Source organism: Mustelus asterias, chromosome 26, assembly GCF_964213995.1.
Source record: "Mustelus asterias chromosome 26, sMusAst1.hap1.1, whole genome shotgun sequence".
Classification (NCBI taxonomy): Eukaryota; Metazoa; Chordata; class Chondrichthyes; order Carcharhiniformes; family Triakidae; genus Mustelus; species Mustelus asterias.
The window spans coordinates 40,352,777-40,376,874 of record NC_135826.1 but is presented as its reverse complement, the minus strand read 5'-3'; positions in this window follow the sequence as shown (position 1 = coordinate 40,376,874).

Genomic DNA, 24,098 nt, shown 5'->3' with positions numbered 1-24,098 from the left:
CACAGCCACCGCCTCAACTGTACTCGGCGGCTCCTCGGAACTGCGCGATGATGCTCCCAACTTCAGACCTGAAGGCTGCGGTAGCTCCTGGAGGCCCACGGTGCTATTTCTGCGGATTGGCGAAGCATCCTCGCCAAAGATGTCCGGCCAGGGCGGTGTTTTGCTCCGCCTGTGGAAAGAAAGGGCACTATGCAAAAGTGTGCCGAGCAAAGACCCCTTCCAAGCCCAGCAATGCTGCGTGCGACTCCCCAGGATCCATCTCCTCGTCTCCGGCCTCGTCGATGTCTTCAGCCACGTGCGATCCACGGGCGCCGCCATTTCCTATGATGACGACGCAAGCCACGTGCGACCTGCGGGTGCCGCTGTTTTCAACATCATCGACCACATGCGATTCATGGGCGCAGCCATTTTGGTCGACACCGGCCGCAGAAGACCAGCAGGGGTCCTCGTCGTCGGCTATCTCAGCTGCCTGCAGTTACGCTCAGGATCCAACAGTGGCGTCAATCATCCTGGACCAGGCCAAGCCTCACAGACTCGACAAGTCCATGATGGACATAGAGGTAAATAGGCGCATTGCCTATTTGACAGCCGGAGCACGGAGAGCTTCATCCATCCGGATACAGTAAAACGGTGTGCTCTCCGCGTGCAAACTGTCAGGCAGACAATCTCCATGGCGTCGCGGTCCCGATCTGTCCTCGTTCTTGGGAGCTGTGTGGTAACCTTAACGGTGCGGGGCACAGTCTACGAGAACTTCAGGCTCCTCGTGTTACCGCACCTTTGCGCTCCGGTACTCCTGGGGCTAGACTTTATGGTCCACCTGAGGAGTGTGACCCTGCGGTACGATGGGCCACTCCCTCCACTTTCAGTGGGAGAACAGCAGCCTCCAAATTGTCCAGCGCGCTCCACATGCGGCCTCTCAACACTCAAAATTACCCCGCCTTCCCTATTCGAAAATCTCGTGCCAGGCTGCAAGCCCATCGCGACTAAGAGCAGGCGTTACAGCGCTGAGGATCGGATCTTTATTAGATCTGAGGTTCAGCGGCTCCTCAGGGAAGGGGTCATTCAACCTAGCACTAGCCCATGGAGAGCACAAGTCGTGGTGGTCAAGACTGGAGACAAGCCCCGGATGGTCATAGACTATAGTCAGACCATTAATAGGTACACGCAGCTGGACGCGTACCCTCTCCCGCGCGTACCTGACATGGTCAACCAGATTGCGCAGTACCAGGTGTTCTCCACCTCTTGAAGTCAGCCTACCACCAGCTCCCCATACGCCCAGAGGACCGCAAATACATGGCCTTTGAGGCGGATGGCCATCTCTACCACTTCTTAAGAGTCCCTTTCGGCGTCACAAATGGGGTCTCGGTCTTCCAGCGTGCAATGGACCGAATGGTGGACCAAAACGGGCTACGGGCTACCTTCCCGTATCTGGACAACGTCACTATCTGCGGCCATGACCAGTAGGACCACGACGCCAACCTCCAGAAGCTTTTACGCACTGCGACTCTCCTGAACCTGACCTATAACAGGGAGAAGTGCGTATTCAGCAAGCACCGCCTAGCAATCCTCGGATACGTGGTGGAAAACGGGGTCATCGGTCCCGATCCAGACCGTATGCGTCCCCTCCTTGAACTTCCCCTACCCACTAGCATCAAAGCACTGAGAAGATGCTTAGGCTTCTTCTCGTATTATGCACAGTGGGTTCCCAATTACGCGGACAAAGCCCGTCCGCTCATAAAATCTACCTCTTTTCCCCTGACAGCAGAGGCTCGCCTAGCCTTTGCAGGGATAAAAGCCAACATTGCGAAAGCCACGATGCACGCTGTCGATGAGTCCATCCCCTTTCAGGTGGAGAGTGATGCATCTGATTTCGCCCTGGCCGCCACACTTAACCAGGCGGGCAGGCCCATCGCCTTTTTCTCTTGCACCCTCCAAGGCCCTGAAATTCGGCACTCCTCTGTGGAGAAAGAGGCTCAGGCCATTGTGGAGGCTGTATGGCATTGGCGCCATTATTTGGCTGGCAAACGATTTACCCTGCTCACGGACCAGCGGTCCGTGGCCTTCATGTTCAACAACACGTTAAAAGGAAAAATTAAGAATGATAAAATCTTGAGGTGGAGAATTGAACTCTCCACCTACAACTATGATATCATGTACCGTCCGGGGAAGCTCAATGAGCCCTCAGATGCCCTGTCGCGTGGAACATGTGCCAGTGTGCAGGAGGACCGGCTACAGGCCCTCCACAATGATCTCTGCCATCCGGGGATCACTCGGTTTTTCCATTTTGTAAAGGCTCGGAATCTGCCCTACTCCATGGAGGATGTCAGGTCGATAACTCGAAGCTGCCAGGTATGTGCAGAGTGCAACCCGCACTTCTACCGACCTGCTTCACCGAATATCACAGTTGACCCTAGAAATATTTCGAAAGTATCCTTTTCTTCACATCCCAAAATGCCAACGGTGCAGATACGGAAAGTGATTTGGAGGCTAATGGAATAATGGACTTTATTGCAAGGAGAGTGAAGTACAAAATTTGGGAATAGAAACCAAAAATGCTGGAAAATTCCAGCAGGTCTGATAGCATCTGTGAGGAGAGAATAGAGCCAACGTTTCGAGTCAGGATGACCAGCTGGACGAAGGGTTATTCAGACTCGAAACGTCAGCTCTTTTCTCTCCTCACAGATGCTGCCAGACCTGCTGAGATTTTCCAGCATTTTCTGTTTTGGTTTCAGATTCCAGCATCCGCAGTATTTTGCTTCTATAAAAGTTGGGAGGTTTTGCTACGAGCTGGACAGGGTTTTGGTGAGGGTACACCTGCAGCAGTTTGGTCTGTTTGTTGAAGGATTTGCTTACATCAAAAAACAGTTCAGAGAAGGTTCACTCAGCTCATCCCTGGAAGGAAGTGGATTGGCCGAATGAGGAAAGGTTAAGCAGGTTCTTTAGGCGAATGAGAGATGATTTCATTGAAAGTTCAAAAGGGGCTTTGACAGGGTGGGTGCCGAGAGGGTGGTTCTGCAGCTGGAGGGATTTAGAACGACGGAAGGCGCCGTTCAAAGATCAGGCGTCTCCCACTTGAGATGAGTTTGAGGAGGAATTTCTTCTTATAGGGTCGCCAATCTTTGCAATGCACTTGCTTAGCCAGCACTGGGGTCTGGGCCATTAAACAGATACAAAACCATGTTACTGATCAACAAGGAGCTTGAGGGTTACGGGGTATGGAGGGATGAGGGGTGGGCGGGGGGGGGGGGGGGGGTGCAAGAAGGAAAGGGGAGTGAAGGACACAATCAGATCAGCCATGATGCTGACGGTGCAGCAGACTTGACGGGCTGAACGGCCTACTCCTGCTCCTATCTTTTTATATTATAGTCCTTTGCCTGCGCAGACACACACATAGATGAGTGTTAAAAGCTTTTGAACATTTACTAACAAACTATTGATTTGATTTATTATTGTATACAGTGAAAAGTATTGTTTCTTGCGCGCTATACAGACAAAGCATACCGTTCATAGAGAGGGAAACGAGAGAGTGCAGAATGTAGTGTTACAGCCACAGCTAGGGTGTAGAGAAAGATCAACTTAATGCGAGGTAGGTCCATTCAAAAGTCTGACAGCAGCAGGGAAGGAGCTGTTCTTGAGTCGGTTGGCGCGTGACCTCAGACTTTTGTATCCTTTTTCCCAATGGAAGAAGGTGGAAGAGAGAATGTCCGGGGTGCGAGGGGTCCTTAATTATGCTGGCTGCTTTTCCGAGGCAGCGGGAAGTGTAGACAGAGTCAATGGATGGGAGGCTGGTTTGCGCGATGGACTGGGCTTCGTTCACGACCCTTTGTAGTTTCTTGCGGTCTTGGACAGAGCAGAACATAAGAACTAGGAGCAGGAGTGGGCCATCTGGCCCCTCGGGCCTGCTCCGCCATTCAATAAGATCATGGCTGATCTTTCCGTGGACTCAGCTCCACTTACCCACCCGCTCACCATAACCCTTAATTCCTTTACTGGTCAAAAATGTATCTATCCTTGCCTTAAAAACATTCAATGAGGTAGCCTCAACTGCTTCACTGGGCAGGGAAGTCCACAGATTCACAACCCTTTGTGTGAAGTAGTTCCTCCTCAACTCAGTCCTAAATCTGCTTCCCCTTATTTTGAGGCCATGCCCCCTCGTTTTAGTTTCACCCGCCAGTGGAAACAACCTCCCTGCTTCTATCTTATCTATTCCCTTCATAATCTTATATGTTTCTATAAGATCTCCCCTCATTCTTCTAAATTCCAATGAGTATAGCCCCAGTCTACTCAGGAGCCATACCAAGCTGTGATAGATCCAGAAAGGACCCCAATGTCACTGGGAAAACCCTTCTGTATTTGGTAAAGTCATTTTCAGTCATTTAAAATCAGATTATTGGTGTTTGACACTGACTCATGCTTATTTTTCTTATAATTTTGAGCTGTGCTACTCAAACTGCAACAAGTCACCAGAAATAATTTTCAATCAACTTTTGAAATGACCTTTTAACCAGCTGGCCAATTACACTGATGCATAGCAGATTTTACATTTGATGATATGTAAATGAGTTTGTGTGAGCACATTCAAGACAAAAATCTTCTGAAAACGAGGACAATTTTAAGGATAATTTGCAGCCGGTTTGGTAACTGGGTGTTTGTTTGGCTGAAGGTTTTGCTGCAATGTCGCCGCCTGCTGGTAGTTTAGGACAGTGTCAGGCGGCTGCTCAGATGTTGTTTGGATCCTGGACTGGACCCTAAAAAGATTTTTGATATGATCCAGTTAGGGATGAGCAATGTTCTGTTTAAAGTTGACAAAAGTTGAGCCCCAAGAAATTCACTGCGAGAATAAATGCCACAAGATTCCACAGGTTTTGAGCAAACCAAATTAACTTCAGCACACAAGGTCAGAAAGATTGAACAATTTACAATATCCATTTTATTCTCTAACATTCAGGGTTAATATGAACGACCAACTCCTCACTCACCCTCGTTATTGCTGCGCCTGCAGCAGACCTTTATAGAGCAGATGTTTTACTGGCTGGTTTTACCTGCCTCCAACAAGGTCGCTAAGGTAAATGAGATGGGACGATTGGGAAATTACCGCATTAATTACATTGAGAAATCTGCAAAAGTTTGATATCTCGCCCATTTTGGGTGATCTCCACATCACGCCCGGATTTTATTTGTAACCAGAACCCTGTCAGATGTGGAAAGTAGATCTTCCCAGATGGAAAAGGCAGGCCCAGCTGTTATCTTCAGCATCAAGAAGTTTCATCAATACATTTCCGGGAGACATTTTACTGACATCACAGAACACAAGCCACTTTTAGGGCTTTACAAAGAACACAAAGCAGTTCCCACAATTGCTTCTGCTAGAGTATGATGATGGGCATTGTTCTTGTTGGCTTACGAATTTACCTTCGAGCTTCAGCCAGGGGCTCACATAACCAATGCAGACACCTTAAGACACCTCCCATTACCCGAAAGCACGCCTTCCTCTCTCGTTAGCGAACCAGGCAGTAATCGTCAATGCTTTCATGGTCATCATTTGACTTTTTAATTCCAGATTTCTATTGAATTCAATATTTCACCATCTGCTGCAGTGCAATTCGAACATTACCCCGGGTCTCTGCATTACTAGTCCAGTGCCCCCTAGTTCTGTCAGAGATTATAATGGCTTTAAACTGTCTGGACACTTGACCTGTAATAATACAACAGATTAAATACTGGACGAATGCAGACTCACTGTTATTGTGCCTATAAGAAATATATTTTTATCATGTTTCTTGCATGTTTAAAACTCAGATCTGTTTACACGGTGCTGATTTGTCTGCACCAGGCAGTTCACATACTGAGATTGCAGACTAATAATTGATTTTAGATAATGCGGTGTTGGTTTTAATCAGAGTAGGATTTTGATTATGTTGATTGACAGAGACAGTCATGTGTTAATGGGCAGAGCTACGCTTACAGGGAAAAATCAAGAGCAGTTTCTACCTGGTCCTGAAAGAAGCAAGAGGTCACCCTCCCTCCCCCTCTCTCTCTCTCTCTCTCCCTCTCTCTCTCTCTTTGGAGGCTGCTGTTTGAGACCTGCTAAGAGAAATATATCGTTCCTTCTTTCTCTCTCTCCAGAGGTGATCTGAAGACTTGAGGACCAGCAGTCCGCATACTGGCACATAAACCCATTTGTCTTGCTAACGGATTTTGAAGAGGAGTTTAAGTCTATAAGAGGAATATTGCTCAAATTGGAACTAATAGAGATAGGTTAACAGTTAAGAATTATATCTTGTCATGTTTAAATATTTCAATTGATAAAAGTTAAGATTTGTTATAGCTAAAACTGTATTGTTAAATAAAGTCTCTTTTGCTTAAAGTTTCCTGATGTGTCAATAGGATCACACTTGGAGTGAAACACTTTATCCTCACACTAATACATAGAACATAGAACAGTACAGCACAGAACAGGCCCTTCGGCCCACGATGTTGTGCCGAGCTTTATCTGAAACCAAGATCAAGCTATCCCACTCCCTATCATCCTGGTGTGCTCCATGTGCCTATCCAATAACCGCTTAAATGTTCCTAAAGTGTCTGACTCCACTATCACTGCAGGCAGTCCATTCCACACCCCAACCACTCTCTGCGTAAAGAACCTACCTCTGATATCCTTCCTGTATCTCCCGCCACGAACCCTTTAGTTATGCCCCCTTGTAATAGCTCCATCCACCCGAGGAAATAGTCTTTGAATGTTCACTCTATCTATCCCCTTCATCATTTTATAAACCTCTATTAAGTCTCCCCTCAGCCCCCTCCGCTCCAGAGAGAACAGCCCGAGCTCCCGCAACCTTTCCTCATAAGACCTACCCTCCAAACCAGGCAGCATCCTGGTAAATCTCCTCTGCACTCTTTCCAGCGCTTCCACATCCTTCCTATAGTGAGGTGACCAGAACTGCACACAATACTCCAAATGTGGTCTCACCAAGGTCCTGTACAGTTGCAGCATAACCCCACGGCTCTTAAACTCCAACCCCCTGTTAATAAAAGCTAACACACTATAGGCCTTCTTCACAGCTCTATCCACTTGAGTGGCAACTTTTAGAGATCTGTGGATATGAACCCCAAGATCTCTCTGTTCCTCCACAGTCTTCAGAACCCTACCTTTGACCCTGTAATCCACATTTAAATTAGTCCTACCAAAATGAATCACCTCACATTTATCAGGGTTAAACTCCATTTGCCATTTTTCAGCCCAGCTTTGCATCCTATCTATGTCTCTTTGCAGCCTACAACAGCCCTCCACCTCATCCACTACTCCACCAATCTTGGTGTCATCAGCAAATTTACTGATCCACCCTTCAGCCCCCTCCTCTAAGTCATTAATAAAAATCACAAAGAGCAGAGGACCAAGCACTGATCCCTGCGGCACTCCGCTAGCAACCTGCCTCCAATCCGAAAATTTTCCATCCACCACCACCCTCTGTCTTCGATCAGACAGCCAGTTACCTATCCAATCGGCCAACTTTCCCTCTATCCCACACCTCCTCACTTTCACCATAAGCCGACCATGGGGGACCTTATCAAACGCCTTACTAAAATCCATGTATATGACATCAACTGCCCTACCTTCATCAACACACTTAGTTACCTCCTCAAAAAATTCTATCAAATTTGTGAGGCACGACTTGCCCTTCACGAATCCATGCTGACTATCCCGGATTAATCCGCATCTTTCTAAATGCCAAAATTTTAAAAAACTGTTCTGATCTAGTTGGACTTCATAACATTTTATTGGTCTGGACTGCATAAAGATGTAGTAGAAGTTTGCCATACATTTCACACATGTTAGAAATAGGAAACCTCAAGCAGTAATCAAATCAGCACCCTTAATATTCATTCTGACATTTGAGGAATCTTTTATGAGGGTCCTAATTGGGACCCCTGAATAAAATGCAAAGTGGGAACCAGTATTTGTTGCCTATAATGGATGTGTTTACTAGATTTCCAGAGGTCATTCCGTTACGCAATGTTAGAGCTAAAAGGATTGTCGAGGAGTTACTTAATTTTTTTTTACCAGATACAGACTGCCCACAGAAATCCAATCAGATCAAGGATCAAATTTTACATCAAAGTTATTCAGGAAAGTTATGGATAGCTTAGAAATAAAACAGTTTAAATCAACTGCGTACCCTCCAGAATCGCAGGGAGCGTTAGGGCAATGGCATCAAACTTTAGAGACCATGTTGAGTGCCGATAGTCAGGAATATCCAGAGGTTTGGGATAAAGGAATTCCATTTGTACTTTTTGCAATTATAGGTGCACCTAATGAATCAACTAAATTCAGTCCATTTGAATTGATTTTTGGTCATGAGGTAAGGGGACCACTTACCAAAAGAGAAAATGCTGCAAAATCTCAGCAGGTCTGGCAGCATCTGTAAGGAGAGAAAGGAGCTTTGACAAAGGGTCATCTGGACTCGAAACGTCAGCTCTTTTCTTTCCTTACAGATGCTGCCAGACCTGCTGAGATTTTCCAGCATTTTCTCTTTTGGTTTCAGATTCCAGCAACCGTAGTAATTTGCTTTTATTGAGGGGACCACTTAAATTGATGAAGGAGAAATTGGTGAATCTGCGTTCCAAGACTACATTAAAATAGAGAGGTTACATTATCATAGAATTCCTACAGTACAGAAAGAGGCCATTCGGCCCATCGAGTCTGCACCGACCACAATCCCACCCAGGCCCTACCCCCATATCCCTACAGATTTACCCACTAATCCCTCTAACCTACGCATCTCAGGACACTAAGGGGCAACTTTTAGCATGGCCAATCAACCTAACCCGCACATCTTTGGACTGTGGGAGGAAACTGGAGGAAACCCACACAGACACGAGGAGAATGTGCAAACTCCACACAGACAGTGACCCAAGCCGGGAATCGAACCCAGGTCCCTGGAGCTGTGAAGCAGCAGTGCTAACCACTGTGCTACCGTGCCGCCCCGTGTCAAATTTTAGTGAAAGATTAGCTAGGGCTGGTGAATTGGTTACAAAACATTTAAAAGTGGCATAGTATGTGATGAAACAGGATGCGGATAAGAAATCAAAATGTCATAGTTTTGCTAATGGAGATAAAGTATTAGTATTATTGCCAGTGGCGGGTGAACCTTTAAAAGCAAGGTTTAGTGGGTCTTATCAAACAAGAAAATTAAGTGAGGTGAATTATTTGATGAGAACGCCAAATAGAAGGAAAACTCACAGAGTGTGTCATGTGAATATGCTCAAAGGGTATTGTGATGGGGAAGGAGAGCGGAAGGAGGATGTGTTAGTTGTTACAACTCAGAGTGAAGAAATAAACTCAGGTGATTCTGAATTTGACATTCCACAAATTAGATTGGACAATGAGGAAATTACAATAAATTGGATAAGTTACTGAGTTACTTTCCGGACGTAAATCACAGTGACCTGAAAGAGTTATTACAATCACATAGAGCTTTATGTGGGAATAAACTGGGAAGTACTACAATAGTTATGCATGGTGTAGATGTAGGAAATGCTGTTCCAATCTTCTCGGCCTTTTGGCTAAGATCAAGTGTAGTATGGATCGGCCGCACTTGGTTGAGGTCATTAGGTTACGCTGAGGCTTCATATGTTTCATATGAAGCAATTTTTAAAAGCGGCATCTCGGCCTTTTGGCTAAGATGCAAATGAGCCCAAGTCTTGGAGGAGGAACCTCCCCCTTCTCCAATCAGCTTGGCTCATGTAGATCGGGCCCAGGACAGGGTGGTTTGGTCGCTCGCCCTGTCTTGTCAGCCTGGATCTGAAATGTCTCAACTTGTTGAGACTCTGAATTGGATTTGATTTGATTGAATTGGAAAAGTATTTTTTAAAAATGCTGTTCCAATTAAGTTCACCATCACCTTCTCAAGAGCAACTAGGGATGGGCAATAAATGCTGGCCAGTCAGTGATGATGTGGAGATGCCGGCGTTGGACTGGGGTAAACACAGTAAGAGTTTTAACAACACCAGGTTTAAATGAAGCTGTTGGACTTTAACCTGGTGTTGTTAAGACTCTTACTGCAGTCACTGATGGCCATGTCCCATGAATGAATTAAAACAAAATCTGAATAGATTTAATCCACTAAAGTTACCACAGGTTGAAAAGGGACTCACCAATTGTGATGGTACCAAAATCAGGTGGGACACAATGGTCGTGGGTGGACTGTAAGAAAGTCAACGCAGTTACAAAGTCAGATTTGTATCTTATTCCTTGATTGGAAGACCACATTGAGAAACTGGGACAAGTGAATTTTATTTCCAAACTTGACTTACGTAAAGGATACTGGCAGCTACCTTTATGTGAAAGAGCGAAGGAGATTTCAGCTTTTGTGATGCCAAATAGTCTAAAACGGTTTTGGAATGAAAAATAGGAAACATAGAAACGTAGAAACTAGAAGCAGGAGGAGGCCATTCGGCCCTGCGACCCTACTTCACCATTCATTTTGATCATGGCTGATCATCAAATTCAATATCCTGATGCCCCCCTTCCCCCCATATCCCTTGATCTCTTTAGCCCCAAGAGCATCACACAATGTTTTGGCCTCAACTACTTTCTGTGGGAGTGAATTCCACACATTCACCACCCTCTGGGTGAAGAAATTTCTCCTCACCTCAGTTCTAAAAGGTTTACCCCTTATCCTCAAACTATGACCCCTAGTTCAGGACTCCCCCACCATTGGGAACATTCTTTCTGAATCTGCCCTATCTAACCCTGTTAGAATTTTATAAGTTTCTATGAGATCCTCTCTCACTCTTCGAAACTCCAGTGAATATAATCCTAACCGATTTAATCTCTCCTCATATGACAGACCTGCCATCCCAGGAATCAGCCTGGTAAACCTTCGCTGCACTCTCGCTAAAGCAAGGACATCCTTCCTCACCTAAGGACACCAAAACAGCACACAATACTCCAGGTGTGGCCTCACCAACTTCGTGTACCATTGCAGCAAAACATCCCTATCCCTATACTCAAATCCTCTCACCATGAAGGCTATTTGCTTTCTTCACTGCCTGCTGTACCTGCGCACTTACCTTCAGCGACTGATGCACGAAGATACCAAGATCTCGCTGAGTATCCACCTCTCTTAAGTTACACCCATTCAAATAATAATCTGTCTTCCTATTATTACTATCAAAGTGGATAACCTCACATTTATCCACATTATACTGCATCTGCCATGCAGATGCCCACACACTCAGCCTGTCCAAATCACACTGAACCATCTCTGCATCTTAAGGATCAACAAGGTCATCTATGTGCAGATCTGCAAGAGATGGATGAGATCCTAAGTGAATATTTCTCATCAGTATTTGCTGTTGAGAAGAGCATGGATGTTAGGGAACTTGGGGAAATAAATAGTGATGTCTTGAGGAGTGTACATATTACAGAGAAGGAGGTGCTGGAAGTCTTAAAGCGCATCAAGGTAGATAAATCCCCAGGACCTGATGAAGTGTATCCCAGGACATTGTGGGAGGCTAGGGAGGAAATTGTGTGTCCCCTAGCCGAGATATTTGAATCATCAATAGTCATGGTTGAAGTGCCTGAAGATTGGAGAGTGGCAAATGTTGTGCCTTTGTTTAAAAAGTGCTGCAGGGAAAAGCCTGGGAATGACAGCCCAGTGAGCCTCACATCTACAGGCATTTAGAGACGCAAGGACTGATTAGGGACAGTCAGCATGGCTTTCTGAGTGGAAAATCATGTCTCACAAATGTGACTGAGTTTTCTGAAGGGGTAACCAAGAAAGTAGATGAGGACAGTGCAGTTGATGTTGTCTACATGGACTTTAGCAAGGCCTTTGACAAGGTACCGCATAGTAGGTTGTTGCATAAGGTTAAATCTCACGGGATCCAGGGTGAGGTATCTAAGTGGATACAAAATTGGCTTCTTGACAGAATAAGAAGTTTAACAACACCAGGTTAAAGTCCAACAGGTTTATTTGGTAGCAAAAGCCACACAAGGTAGAACTTTTGCTACCAAATAAACCTGTTGGACTTTAACCTGGTGTTGTTAAACTTCTTACTGTGTTTACCCCAGTCCAACACCGGCATCTCCACTTCTTGACAGAAGCCAGAGGGTGGTTGCAGAGGGTTGTTTTTCAAACTGGAGGCCTGTGACCAGCGGTGTGCCTCAGGGATCAGTGCTGGGTCAACTGTTATTTATCATTTATATTAATGATTTGGATGAGAATATCGGGGGCATGGTTAGTAAGATTGGTGGCATAGTGGACAGTGAAGAAAGTTATCTCCAATTGCAACGGGATCTTGATCAATTGGGCCAGTGGGCTGACGAATGGCAGATGGAGTTTAATTTAGTCAAATGTGAGGTGATGCATTTTGGTAGATTGAACCAGGGCAGGACTTACTCAGTTAATGGTAGGGCGTTGGGGAGAGTTACAGAACAAAGAGATCTAGGAGTACAGGTTCATAGCTCCTTGAAAGTGGAGTCACAGGTGGACAGAGTGGTGAAGAAGGCATTCAGCATGCTTGGTTTCATTGGTCAGAACATTGAATACAGGAGTTGGGACGTCTTGTTGAAGTTGGACAAGACATTGGTAGGGCCACATTTGGAATACTGTGTGCAATTCTGGTCACCCTATTATAGAAAGGATATTATTAAACTAGAAAGAGTGTAGAAAAGATTTACTAGGATGCTACCGTGACTTGATGGATTGAGTTATAACGAGAGGCTGGATAGAATCATAGTAACCCTACAGTGCAGAAGGAGGCCATTCAGCCCATCGAGTCTGCACCGACCACAATCCCACCCAGGCCCTATCCCCACATATTTACCCGCTAATCCCTCTAACCTACACACCTCAGGACTCTAAGGGGCAATTTTTAACCTGGCCAATCAACCTAACCCGCACATCTTTGGACTGTGGGAGGAAACCGGAGGAAACCCACGCAGACACGAGGAGAATGTGCAAACTCCACACAGACAGTGACCCGAGCTGGGAATTGAACCCGGGACCCTGGAGCTGTGAAGCAGCAGTGCTAACCACTGTGCTACCGTGCCACCCCTGGGACTTTTTTCTCTGGAACGTAGGTGGCTGAGGGGTGACCTTATAGAGGTCTATAAAATAATGAGGGGCACAGATCAGCTAGATAGTCAATATCTTTTCCCAAAGGTAGGGGAGTCTAAAACTAGAGGGCATAGGTTTAAGGTGAGAGGGGAGAGATACAAAAGTGTCCAGAGAGGCACTTTTTCACACAGAGGGTGGTGAGTGAATGGAACAAGCTGCCAGAGGTAATAGTAGAGGCGGGTACAATTTTATCTTTTAAAAAGCATTTAGATAGTTACATGGGTACGATGGGTATAGAGGGATATGGGCCAAATGTGGGCAATTGAGATTAGCTTAGGGGTTTTAAAAAAGAAAGGGCGGCATGGACAAGTTGGGCTGAAGGGCCTGTTTCCATGCTGTAAACCTCTATGACTCTATGCATCCTCCTCACAGCTCACCCTCCCATCAACTTTGTATCATCTGCCAATTTGGAGACAATACATTCAGTTCCTGCTTCCAAATCATTAATATATAATGTGGACAGTTGGGGTCCTAGCACAAATCCCTGAGGAACCCCACTAGTCACTGACTGCCAATCAGAAAAAGACCTATTTATGCCAACTCTTTGCTTCTTATCTGCTAACCAGCTTTCTATCCATCTCAAGACAATCCCATGTGCTTTAACTTTACATAGTAGTCTTCTGTGAGACCTTGTCGAAAGCCTTCTGAAAGTTTAAATAAACCACATCCACTGGTTCTCCTCGGTCAACTTTACTAGTTACATCCAGACAATGGACAAGCAATGGCAGGCATTTAAAGAACAAATAGGTGAACTCCAGAAGTTGCTTATTCCTGTTTGGTGCAAGAGTGGTAAGAGAATTGTGGCCAAACCATGGCTTACATGGAAATTAGAGATAGCATCAGATTCAAGGAAGAAACATACAAATTGGCAAGAAAAAGCAATAGGCCTGAGGATTGGGAGCAGTTTAAAATTCAGCAAAGGAGATCCAAGGGATTAATTAAGAAGGGAAAAATAAAGTACGAAAGTAAGTTAGCGAGGAACATAAAAACTGACTGTAAAAGTTTCTATAGATATATAAAGAGAAAAAGATTGACAGAAACGAATGTAGGCCCCTTACAGTCAGAAACAGGAGAATTCATAACAGGGAATAAAGAAATGGCCAAAGAATTAAATTCATACTTTGCTTCAGTCTTCACAAAGGAAGACATGAATAATGTAGCGGAAATGCTGAGAGAAACATGTTTTAGTGAGCAGCTGAAGGAAATCAGTAGAGAAATAGTTTTGGGGAAATTGATGGGATTGAAGGTGGATAAATCTCCAGGTCCTGATTATCTTCATCCCAGAGTATTTAAGGAAGTGGCCCTGGAAATAGTAGATCCATTGGTGGTTATTTTCCAAAATTCTTTGGACTCTGGAATAGTTCCTACAGATTGGAGGATAGTTAATGTAAGCCCGCTATTCAAAAAGGGAGGTAGAGAGAAAACAGGGAACTATAGACCAGTGAGCCTAACATCAGTACTGGGGAAGTTGCTAGAGTCTATTATCAAGGATTTTATAACTCGGCATTTGGAAGGCAGTGGTATAACCAGACAAAGTCAGCATGGATTTACAAAAGGGAAATCATGCTTGACGAATCTGTTAGAATTTTTTGAGGATGTAACTAGTAGAGTTGACCGAGGAGAACCAGTGGATGTGGTTTATTTAGACTTTCAGAAGGCTTTCAACAAGGTCTCACAAAACAGGCTACTGTGTAAAATTAAAGCACACGGGATTGCAGGTAATGTCTTGAGATGGATAGAAAGCTGGTTAGCAGATAGGAAGCAAAGAGTTGGCATAAATGGGCCTTTTTCCGATACCCAGGTCACGGAGTTTGGAGATGAGTTTCGTAGGAATAATGGTGTTGAAGGCTGAGTTATAGCTGTCTGTCCAGCACTGTCAGTATTTTATACATTTCAATTAGATCCCTTCTCATTCTTTGAAATTCCAGTGAATGCAGGTCCAGTCGCCCCAATCTTTCCTCATATAACAACATTACTGTAGCAAGAACCAGTCTGGTGAACCCTTGTTACACTCCCTCTCTGGCAAGTGTATCCTTTCTTAGATAAGGAGACCAAAACTGCACACAATACTCCAGGTGTGGTCTCCCCAAGGCCCTGTACACCTGCAGGAAGACATCCTTGCTCCTGTACTCGAGTCCTTTTGCGATGAAGGCCAACATACCGTTTGCCCTCCTAACTGTTTGCTGTTCTGCATTACTTGCTGTCAGTGACTGGTGTGGAAGGACACCTGGTTTTTTTTGTACGTCAGCATTTCCCAATCTGCCATTCTGTTTCTCCATCCAAAGTGGATAACTTCACATTTATCCACGTTGTACTGTATCTGCCATTTACTCAATCTGTCTAAATCACCTTGAAGCCTCTTAACATCCACCTCACACTCACATTCCCACCCAGTTTTGTGTTGTCAGCAAACTTGGAAATATTAGACTTGGTTCCCTCACCCAAATCATTGATTTATATCATGAATAGTTACAGCCCAATCACTGATCCCTGCAGGACTCCACTAGTCACTTTGAAAAAGACCCATTTATTCCTACTCTCTGTTTCCTGTCTGTTAAACAATTCTCAATCCATGCCAATATATTAACCCCTTTTTGCACACTAACCTCTTATGTGGGACTTTGGTCCATCGAGTCCACACCAATACATTAGAAACACCTGACCTCCCACCTAATCCCATCTACCAGCACTCGGCCCATAGCCCTGAATGTTATGATGTGCCAACTGCTCATCCAGGTACTTTTTAAAGGATCTGAGGCAACCCGCCTCCACCGCCCTCCCAGGCAGCGCATTCTGGACTGTCACCACCCTCTGGGTAAAACGTTTTTTCCACACATCCCCCCTAAACCTCCTGCCTCTCACCTTGACCCTATGTCCCCTTGTGACTGACCCTTCAATTAAGGGGAACAGCTGCTCCCTATCCACTCTGTCCATGCCTCTCATAATCTTGTACCCCTCAATCAGGTCGCCCCTCAGTCTTCTCTGTTCCAGAGAAAACAACCCAAGCCTATCCAACCTCTCTTCATAACTTAAATGCTCCATCCCAGGCAGCATCCTGGTGAATCTCCTCTGCACCCCCTCCAGTGCAATCACACCCTTCCTATAATGTGGCGACCAGAACTGCACACAGTACTCCAGCTGTTGTTATAAAGCGGAGGTGGATCCCCCCCCCCCTCTGAGAACTAACACCGAAACCCCCAAAGAGGAGTACCTCGCCCTATAATCTGTAAAAAGTGTGTGAGAAGTGGTGTGACCCGCTCTTCAGCGACTCCTAGTGGCTAAATACAAAATAAATCCCTGACACTCCACATCATGGCTCTCTCTAAAGTCAACACGTAACTATTTATTTATCTAATAATGAACAAATTAAACTAAACTATTAACAAACTGAATAAATCCCTTCTAACTATTAACTATTCCCGAATAAAACAAGATTCTAATGGAATAAATACATTTCCCACTCATTGACAAAAATAGAATTTAGTCACTCTTTGAATTACAACCCAGTTTTGTGTCTTCTGGAATATTCTGGGCTTTCTCTGTTGATTCTTCCATCTGGAACCTCTTTCTCCTTTGGTACCTTTTCTATCCAGATGGTGCTTTCTTTAAGACATAGATGAAGCTATGAGAACCAGTGATTCTCCCTCTCTCCAGATTTGAGAGCCGAGAGCTGTGGCAAGTGGCAGTTGCTCTACCTCTTTGTCCCACTCCCCCCTTCTTTTATACCCGTGCTGACATATCAATATTTCCCCCAATAGGATTGGTCCTAGATTGTCAAAACCATCAGCTTTAAATTTAATAGGTTCTTGGTATCTAAGTGCTTGATTCAAATTGATTGGCTGAATTCAAAAGCTTGTTATCTTGGTAAAAACTGCTCCTTGGCATTTTGATAGAAATGTTTCAGTTTGGATTCTCTGTGTACTTGCATTTTTATTTCATTTTCTAAGCACAAAAAAAGCACCATCTTTTAATGGGACCATGCAATGTGTCCCCCCCCCCCCACCCCCCCACCGAGCGTTTTACAATTTTACCATTCTTACAAACACCAAATTCTAACTTCCTGCCTCCCAATCTACAATGACTCTGCCCAACTTCACAACATTGTGGCCTCACCAATGTTTTACACAACTCCAACATGGCATCCCTGCTTTTGTAATCTATGCCTCAACTTTAAAGGCAAGTATCCCAAATGCCCTTTTCATAGCCTATTAACATCTTCTGCCTTCAGAGATCTGTGGACAAACACACCAACGTCCCTTTGTTCCATTGAACTTCCTGGTGTCCCACCAGTCATTGAGTACTTCCTTGTCAAATTACTCCTTCCAAAGTGTATCACCTCACACTTTACAGGGTTAAATTCCATCTGCCACTTATCTGCCCTTTTGACCATTCCGTCTATATCTTCTTATAGCCCAAGACACTCTGCCTCACTGTTAACCACCCGGCCAATCTTTGTGTCATCCACAAACTTACTAATCCTACCCCCCACATAGTCATCAATGTCATTTATATAAATGATGAATAATAGGGGACCCAACACAGATCCCTGTGGTACGCCACTGGACACTGGCTTCCAGTCACTAATTCTGTCATCACCTTCTGTCTCCTACAACTGAGCCAATTTTGAATCCACTTTATCAAATTACCCTGTATCCCATGAATTTATCTTCTTTAAAGTCTCCCATGTGGGACCTTGTCAAAGGGCAAACAGGGCATATAAAGACACAAACTCAATCTACAAAATAATGGTTGGAATGCGAGTCTCCACAGGTAATCAAGTCCTAAAGGTACAGACAATGTGAGTGGAGAGAGGGTTAAGCACAGGTTAAAGAGATGTGTATTGTCTCCAGCCAGGACAGTTAGTGAGATCTGGCAATCCCAGGCAAGTCGTGAGGGTTACATCAACCCAAGATCCCGGTTGAGGCCATCCTCACGTGTGCGGAACATGGCTATCAGTTTCTGCTCAGCGATTCTGCGTTGTCGTGTGTCGTGAAGACCGCCTTGGAGAACGCTTACCCAAAGATCAGAGGCTGGGGATGAGTGACCATAATATGATAGAATTCTTGTCAAGGTGGGTAGTGATGTAGTTGATTCTGAGACCAGGGTCCTGAATCTCAATAAAGGGAACTATGATGGTATGAGGCATGAATTGGCCATGATGGACTGGGAAACATTACTGAAAGGAAAGACAGTGGACAGGCAATGGTAGGCATTTAAAGAATGAATAGGTGAACTCCAGAAGTTGCTTATTCCTGTTTGGCTTACAAATGAAATTAGAGATAATATAAGATTCAATAAAGAATCTTTTACTTTTATCTTAAGAAAGGGAATAGGGACGACCCTGGTAATTATAAACCGGTTAGTCTTACTTCGGTGGTTGGTAAATTGATGGAAAATGTCCTTAGGGATGGGATTTACGACCATTTAGAAAGATGCGGATAATACCGGGATAGTCAGCACGGATTCGTGAAGGGCAAGTCGTGCCTCACAAATTTGATAGAATTTTTTGAGGAGTTAACTAAGTGTGTTGATGAAGGTAGGGCAGTTGATGTCATATACATGGATTTTAGTAAGGCGTTTGATAAGGTCCCCCATGGTCGGCTTATGATGAAAGTAAGGAGATGTGGGATAGAGGGAAAGTTGGTAGATTTGATAGGTAACTGGCTATCTGATCTGTTTGAGAACAGAGACCACTACATCTGACGAAGGAGCATTGCTCCGAAAGCTTATGGTATTTGCTACCAAATAAACCTGTTGGACTTTAACCTGGTGTTGTGAGACTTCTATCTGATTGAAGACAGAGGGTGGTGGTGGATGGAAAATTTTCGGACCTGGAGGCAGGTTGCTAGCGAAGTGCCACAGGGATCAGTGCTTGGTCCTCTGCTCTTTGTGATTTTTATTAATGACTTAGAGGAGGGGGCTGAAGGGTGGATCAGTAAATTTGCTGATGACACCAAGATTGGTGGAGTAGTGGATGAGGTGGAGGGCTGTTGTAGGCTGCAAAGAGACATAGATAGGATACAAAGCTGGGCTGAAAAATGGCAAATGGAGTTTAACCCTGATAAATGTGAGGTGATTCATTTTGGTAGGACTAATTTAAATGTGGATTACAGGGTCAAAGGTAGGGTTCTGAAGACTGTGGAGGAACAGAGAGATCTTGGGGTCCATATCCACAGATCTCTAAAGGTTGCCACTCAAGTGGATAGAGCTGTGAAGAAGGCCTATAGTGTGTTAGCTTTTATTAACAAGGGTTGGAGTTTAAGAGCCGTGGGGTTATGCTGCAACTGTACAGAACCTTGGTGAGACCACATTTGGAATATTGTGTGCAGTTCTGGTCACCTCACTATAAGAAGGATGTGGAAGCGCTGGAAAGAGTGGAGATTTACCAGGACGCTGCCTGGTTTGGAGGGTAGGTCTTATGAGGAAAGGTTGAGGGAGCTAGGGCTGTTCTCTCTGGAGCAGAGGAGGCCGAGGGGAGACTTAATAGAGATTTATAAAATGATGAAGGGGATAGATAGAGTGAACGTTCAAAGACTATTTCCTTGGGTGGATGGAGCTATTACAAGGGGGCATAACTAAAGGGTTCATGGTGGGAGATATAGGAAGGATATCAGAGGTAGGTTCTTTACGCAGAGAGTGGTTGGGGTGTGGAATGGACTGCCTGCAGTGATAGTGGAGTCAGACACTTTAGGAACATTTAAGCGGTTATTGGATAGGCACATGGAACACACCAGGATGATAGGGAGTGGGATAGCTTGATCTTGGTTTCAGATAAAGCTCGGCACAACATCGTGGGCCGAAGGGCCTGTTCTGTGCTGTACTGTTCTATGTTCTATGTCTATGTTCTAAGCATTCAAATTGTCAAGAAAAAGCAATAGGGCTGAGGATTGGGAGCAGTTTAAAATTCAGCAAAGGAGGACCAAGAGATTGATTCAGGGAAAAATAGAGTATAAAAGCAAGCTAGCGGGGAACATCAAAACTGACTGTAAAAGTTTCTATAGATATGTAAAGAGAAAAAGATTGACAAAAGTGAATGTAGGCCCCTTACAGTCAGAAACAGGAGAATTCTTAACGGGGAATAAAGAAATGTCCGAGGGATTAAATTCATACTTTGCTTCAGTCTTCACAAAGGAAGACATGAATAATGTGCCAGAGCTGCTAAGAGAAACATGTTTTAGTGAAGAGCTGAAGGAAACCAGCATCAGTAGAGAAATGGTTTTGAGGAAATTGATGGGATTGAAAGTGGATAAATCTCCAGGTCCTGATAATCTTCATCCCAGATTATTTAAGGAAGTGGCCCTGGAAATAGTAGATCAACTGGTGGTTATTTTCCAGAATTCTTTGGACTCTGGAATAGTTCCTACAGATTGGAGAGTAGTTAATGTAAGCCTACTATTCAAAAGGGGAGGTAGAGAGAAAACAGGGAACTATAGACCAGTGAGCCTAATGTCGATACTGGGGAAGTTGCTAGAATCTATCATCAAGGATTTGACCGAGGAGAACCAGTGGATGTGGTTTGTTTAGACTTTCAGAAGTCTTTTGACAAGGTCTCATTTAATAGACAACTATGTAAAATTAAAGCACATGGGATTGCAGGTAATGTCTTGAGATGGATAGAAAGCTGGTTAGCAGAGCAAAGAGTTGACATAAGTGGATCTTTTCTGATTGGCAGTCAGTGACTAGTGGGGTTCTGCAGGGATCTGTGCTTGGACCCCAACTGTTCACATTATATATTAATGATTTGGAAGAGGGAACTGGATGTATTATCTCCAAATTTGCAGATGGTACAAAGTTGGGTGGGAGGGTGAGCTGTGAGGAGGATGCAGAGGTGCTTCAGCGTGATTTGGACAGGCTGAGTGTGTGGGCATCTGCATGGCAGATGCAGTATAATCTGGATAATTGAGGTTATCCACTTTGGCAGCAATAATAGGAAGGCAGATTGTTGCTTGAATGGGTGTAAATTGAGAGAGGTGGATATTCAACAAGACCTTGGAGTCCTCGTGCATCAGTCACTGAAAGTAAGTGCGCAGGTACAGCAGGCAGTAAAGAAGGCAAATGGTATGTTGGCCTTCACAGTGAGAGGATTGGAGTGTAGGAATAGGGGTGTTTTGCTGCAATTGTATAGGGCGTTGGTGGGGCCACGCCTGGAGTATTGTGTGCAGTTTTGGTGTCCTTATCTGAGGAAGGATGTCCTTGCTATAGAGGGAGTACAGCGAAGTTTTACCAGGCTGATTCCTGGGATGGCAGGTCTGTCACATGAGGAGAGACAAAGTCGGTTAGAATTATATTCACTGGATTTTAGAAGAGTGAGAGGGGACCTCATAGAAACTTTAAAAATTCTCACAGGGCTAGACAGGGTAGATTCAGAAAGAATGTTTCCAATGGTGGGGGAGTCCAGAACTAGGGGTCATAGTTTGAGGATAAGGGGTAAACCTTTTAGAACTGAGGTAAGTAGAAATTTCTTCACCCAGAAGGCGGTGAATGTGTGGAATTCACTCCCACAGAATGTAGTTAAGGTCAAAACATTTCCTGATTAAAAAAGTAATTAGATAGCTCTTTTAAGGTACCAACTTAATAGGACTCATCAGGTAGCTCTTTCGGCACCAATCAAGTAAACGAACTCAAATTAACTTAGGGACAAAGTAAAAGGGGCGGCTCCCCAAAAGGAAGGGGGGAACAGCCCGAACCAAAATCAAAGTCGAAAGGAAACTTAAAACGTCAAACCAAAAGGTGATTATCGGGGTCGATAATACACCCCAGCCCCTGCGGCGCCCAGCGGTCGCGGAAGGCGTCAATCGCGCCCGTGGACACCGCATGCTCCCTCTCCAGAGACACCTGGCCGCGAATGTAGCCGCGGTAGAGGGGCAGACAGTCAGGATGGACGGCCCCGTCGATCGCCCGCTGCCTGGACCTATTGATGGCGCGTCTCGCCAGGCCCAGGAGCAGGTTCACGAGGAGGTCGGCATCCCGACCCGCCCCTCTCCGCACCAGGTGCCCGTAGATCAGGAGCGTGGGACTGTTAAAGATTAAGCTAATTTATTTGTTATGGTTAAACTGAATTGTTAAATAAAGTTTCTTTTGATAAAAAAAAAACACTCACTGGTTTGTCAGTAGAATCGCACCTGGAGCAAAACATCCTTTCCTCACATTAATGCCAAGATAGAAAAATAGTTGGGTCTAGTCTGGCCTCATAATAGACCTTGGCGTTTCTGATCTGGTACCCACACATTAATGACATAGACTTTGGCGTACAGAACACAATTTCACAACGTGCTGATGACCCAGAACCTCGGAGTATTGCTAACTGTGAAGAGGATTCACTTCAAAAAGGAGATAGATGGACTGGTGGAATGGACAGATGGAATTTAGTGCAGAGAAAGTGAAGTGATGCTTTCTTGCAGGAAGATGGGGAAAAGGGTCCAGTTTTGGCACCGCACTTTGGCAAGGAAGTGAAGGTATAAGATAAGGTTTGTTCCTACCAAAGAATAGTCATGTTGCGCTTGAAGCATTAACTTTGTTTCTCTCTTCACAGATACTGCCAGACCTGCTGGGTTTTTCCAGCATTTTCTGTTTTTTTTATTTAACCCCCTCCCCCTCACCCTCTCCGTTCCCCATTCTTCTTTATCTCACCCTAACAAAGTATTCTTTTCTTTCTCCCTTGGTGGTTATCGAGCTTCCCCTTACGATCCACTTCAACCACATTGTCACCACTCTCTTGGTGAAGAATTCCCCATTTGATTTCTTAGTGACTATTTTGACAGATGATCTCTCGTTCTGCTTTTCCCCAAAGATAGAAACCTCTTCCAAAGAATAAAGGAAATTACAGGCCCTTCGGCCCTCCAAGCCTGCACCGACCATGCTGCCCGACTTAACTAAAACCCTCTACCCTTCCAGGGACCATATCCCTCTATTCCCATCCTATTCATGTACTTGTCAAGATGCCCCTTAAAAGTCACTACCGTATCCACTTCCACTACCTCCCCTGGCAATGAGTTCCAGGCACCCACTACTCTGTGTAAAACATCTGCCTCGTACATCTCCTTTAAACCTTGCCCCTCGCACCTTAAACCTATGCCCCCTAGTAATTGACTCTTCCACCCTGGGAAAAAGTTTCTGACTATCCACTCTGTCCATGCCTCTCATAATCTTGTAGACTTCTATCAGGTCTCCCCTCAACCTCCATCACTCCAGTGAGAAGAAGCCAAGTTTCTCCAACCTCTCCTCATAGCTAATGCCATCCAAACCAGGCAACATCCTGGTAAATCTTTTCTGTGCCCTCTCCAAAGCCTCCACATCCTTCTGGTAGTGTGGCAACCAGAATTGAACACTATGTTCCAAGTGTGGCCTAACCAAGGTTCTATAAAGCTACAACATGACTTGCCAATTTTTAAACTCAATACCCCGGCCGATGAAGGCAAGCATGCCATATTCCTTCTTGACTACCTTCTCCACCTGCATTGCCACTTTCAGTGACCTGTGTAACTGTACACCCAGATCCCTTTGCCTATCAATACTCTTAAGGGTTCTGCCATTTACTGTATATTTCCTATCTGTATTAGACCTTCCAAAATGCATTACCCCACGTTTGTCTGGATTAAACTCCATCTGCCATCTCTTGGCCCAAGTCTCCAACTGATCTATATCCTGCTGTATCCTCTGATGGTCCTCATCGCTATCCGCAAATCCACCAACCTTTGTGTCGTCCGCAAACTTACTAATCAATCCAGTTACATTTTCCTCCAAATCATTTATATATATTACAAACAGCAAAGGTCCCAGCCACTTGTCACAGCCCTCCATTCACAATCGCACCCTTCCACTGCTACCCTCTGTCTTCTTTGACCGAGTAAGAGTTTTAACAACACCAGGCTAAAGTCCAACAGGTTTATTTGGTAGCAAATGCCTTTTGCATTTGACCTAGCCAGTTTTGTATCCCCCTTACTAGCTCACCTCTGATTCCCTGTGCCTGTTTTA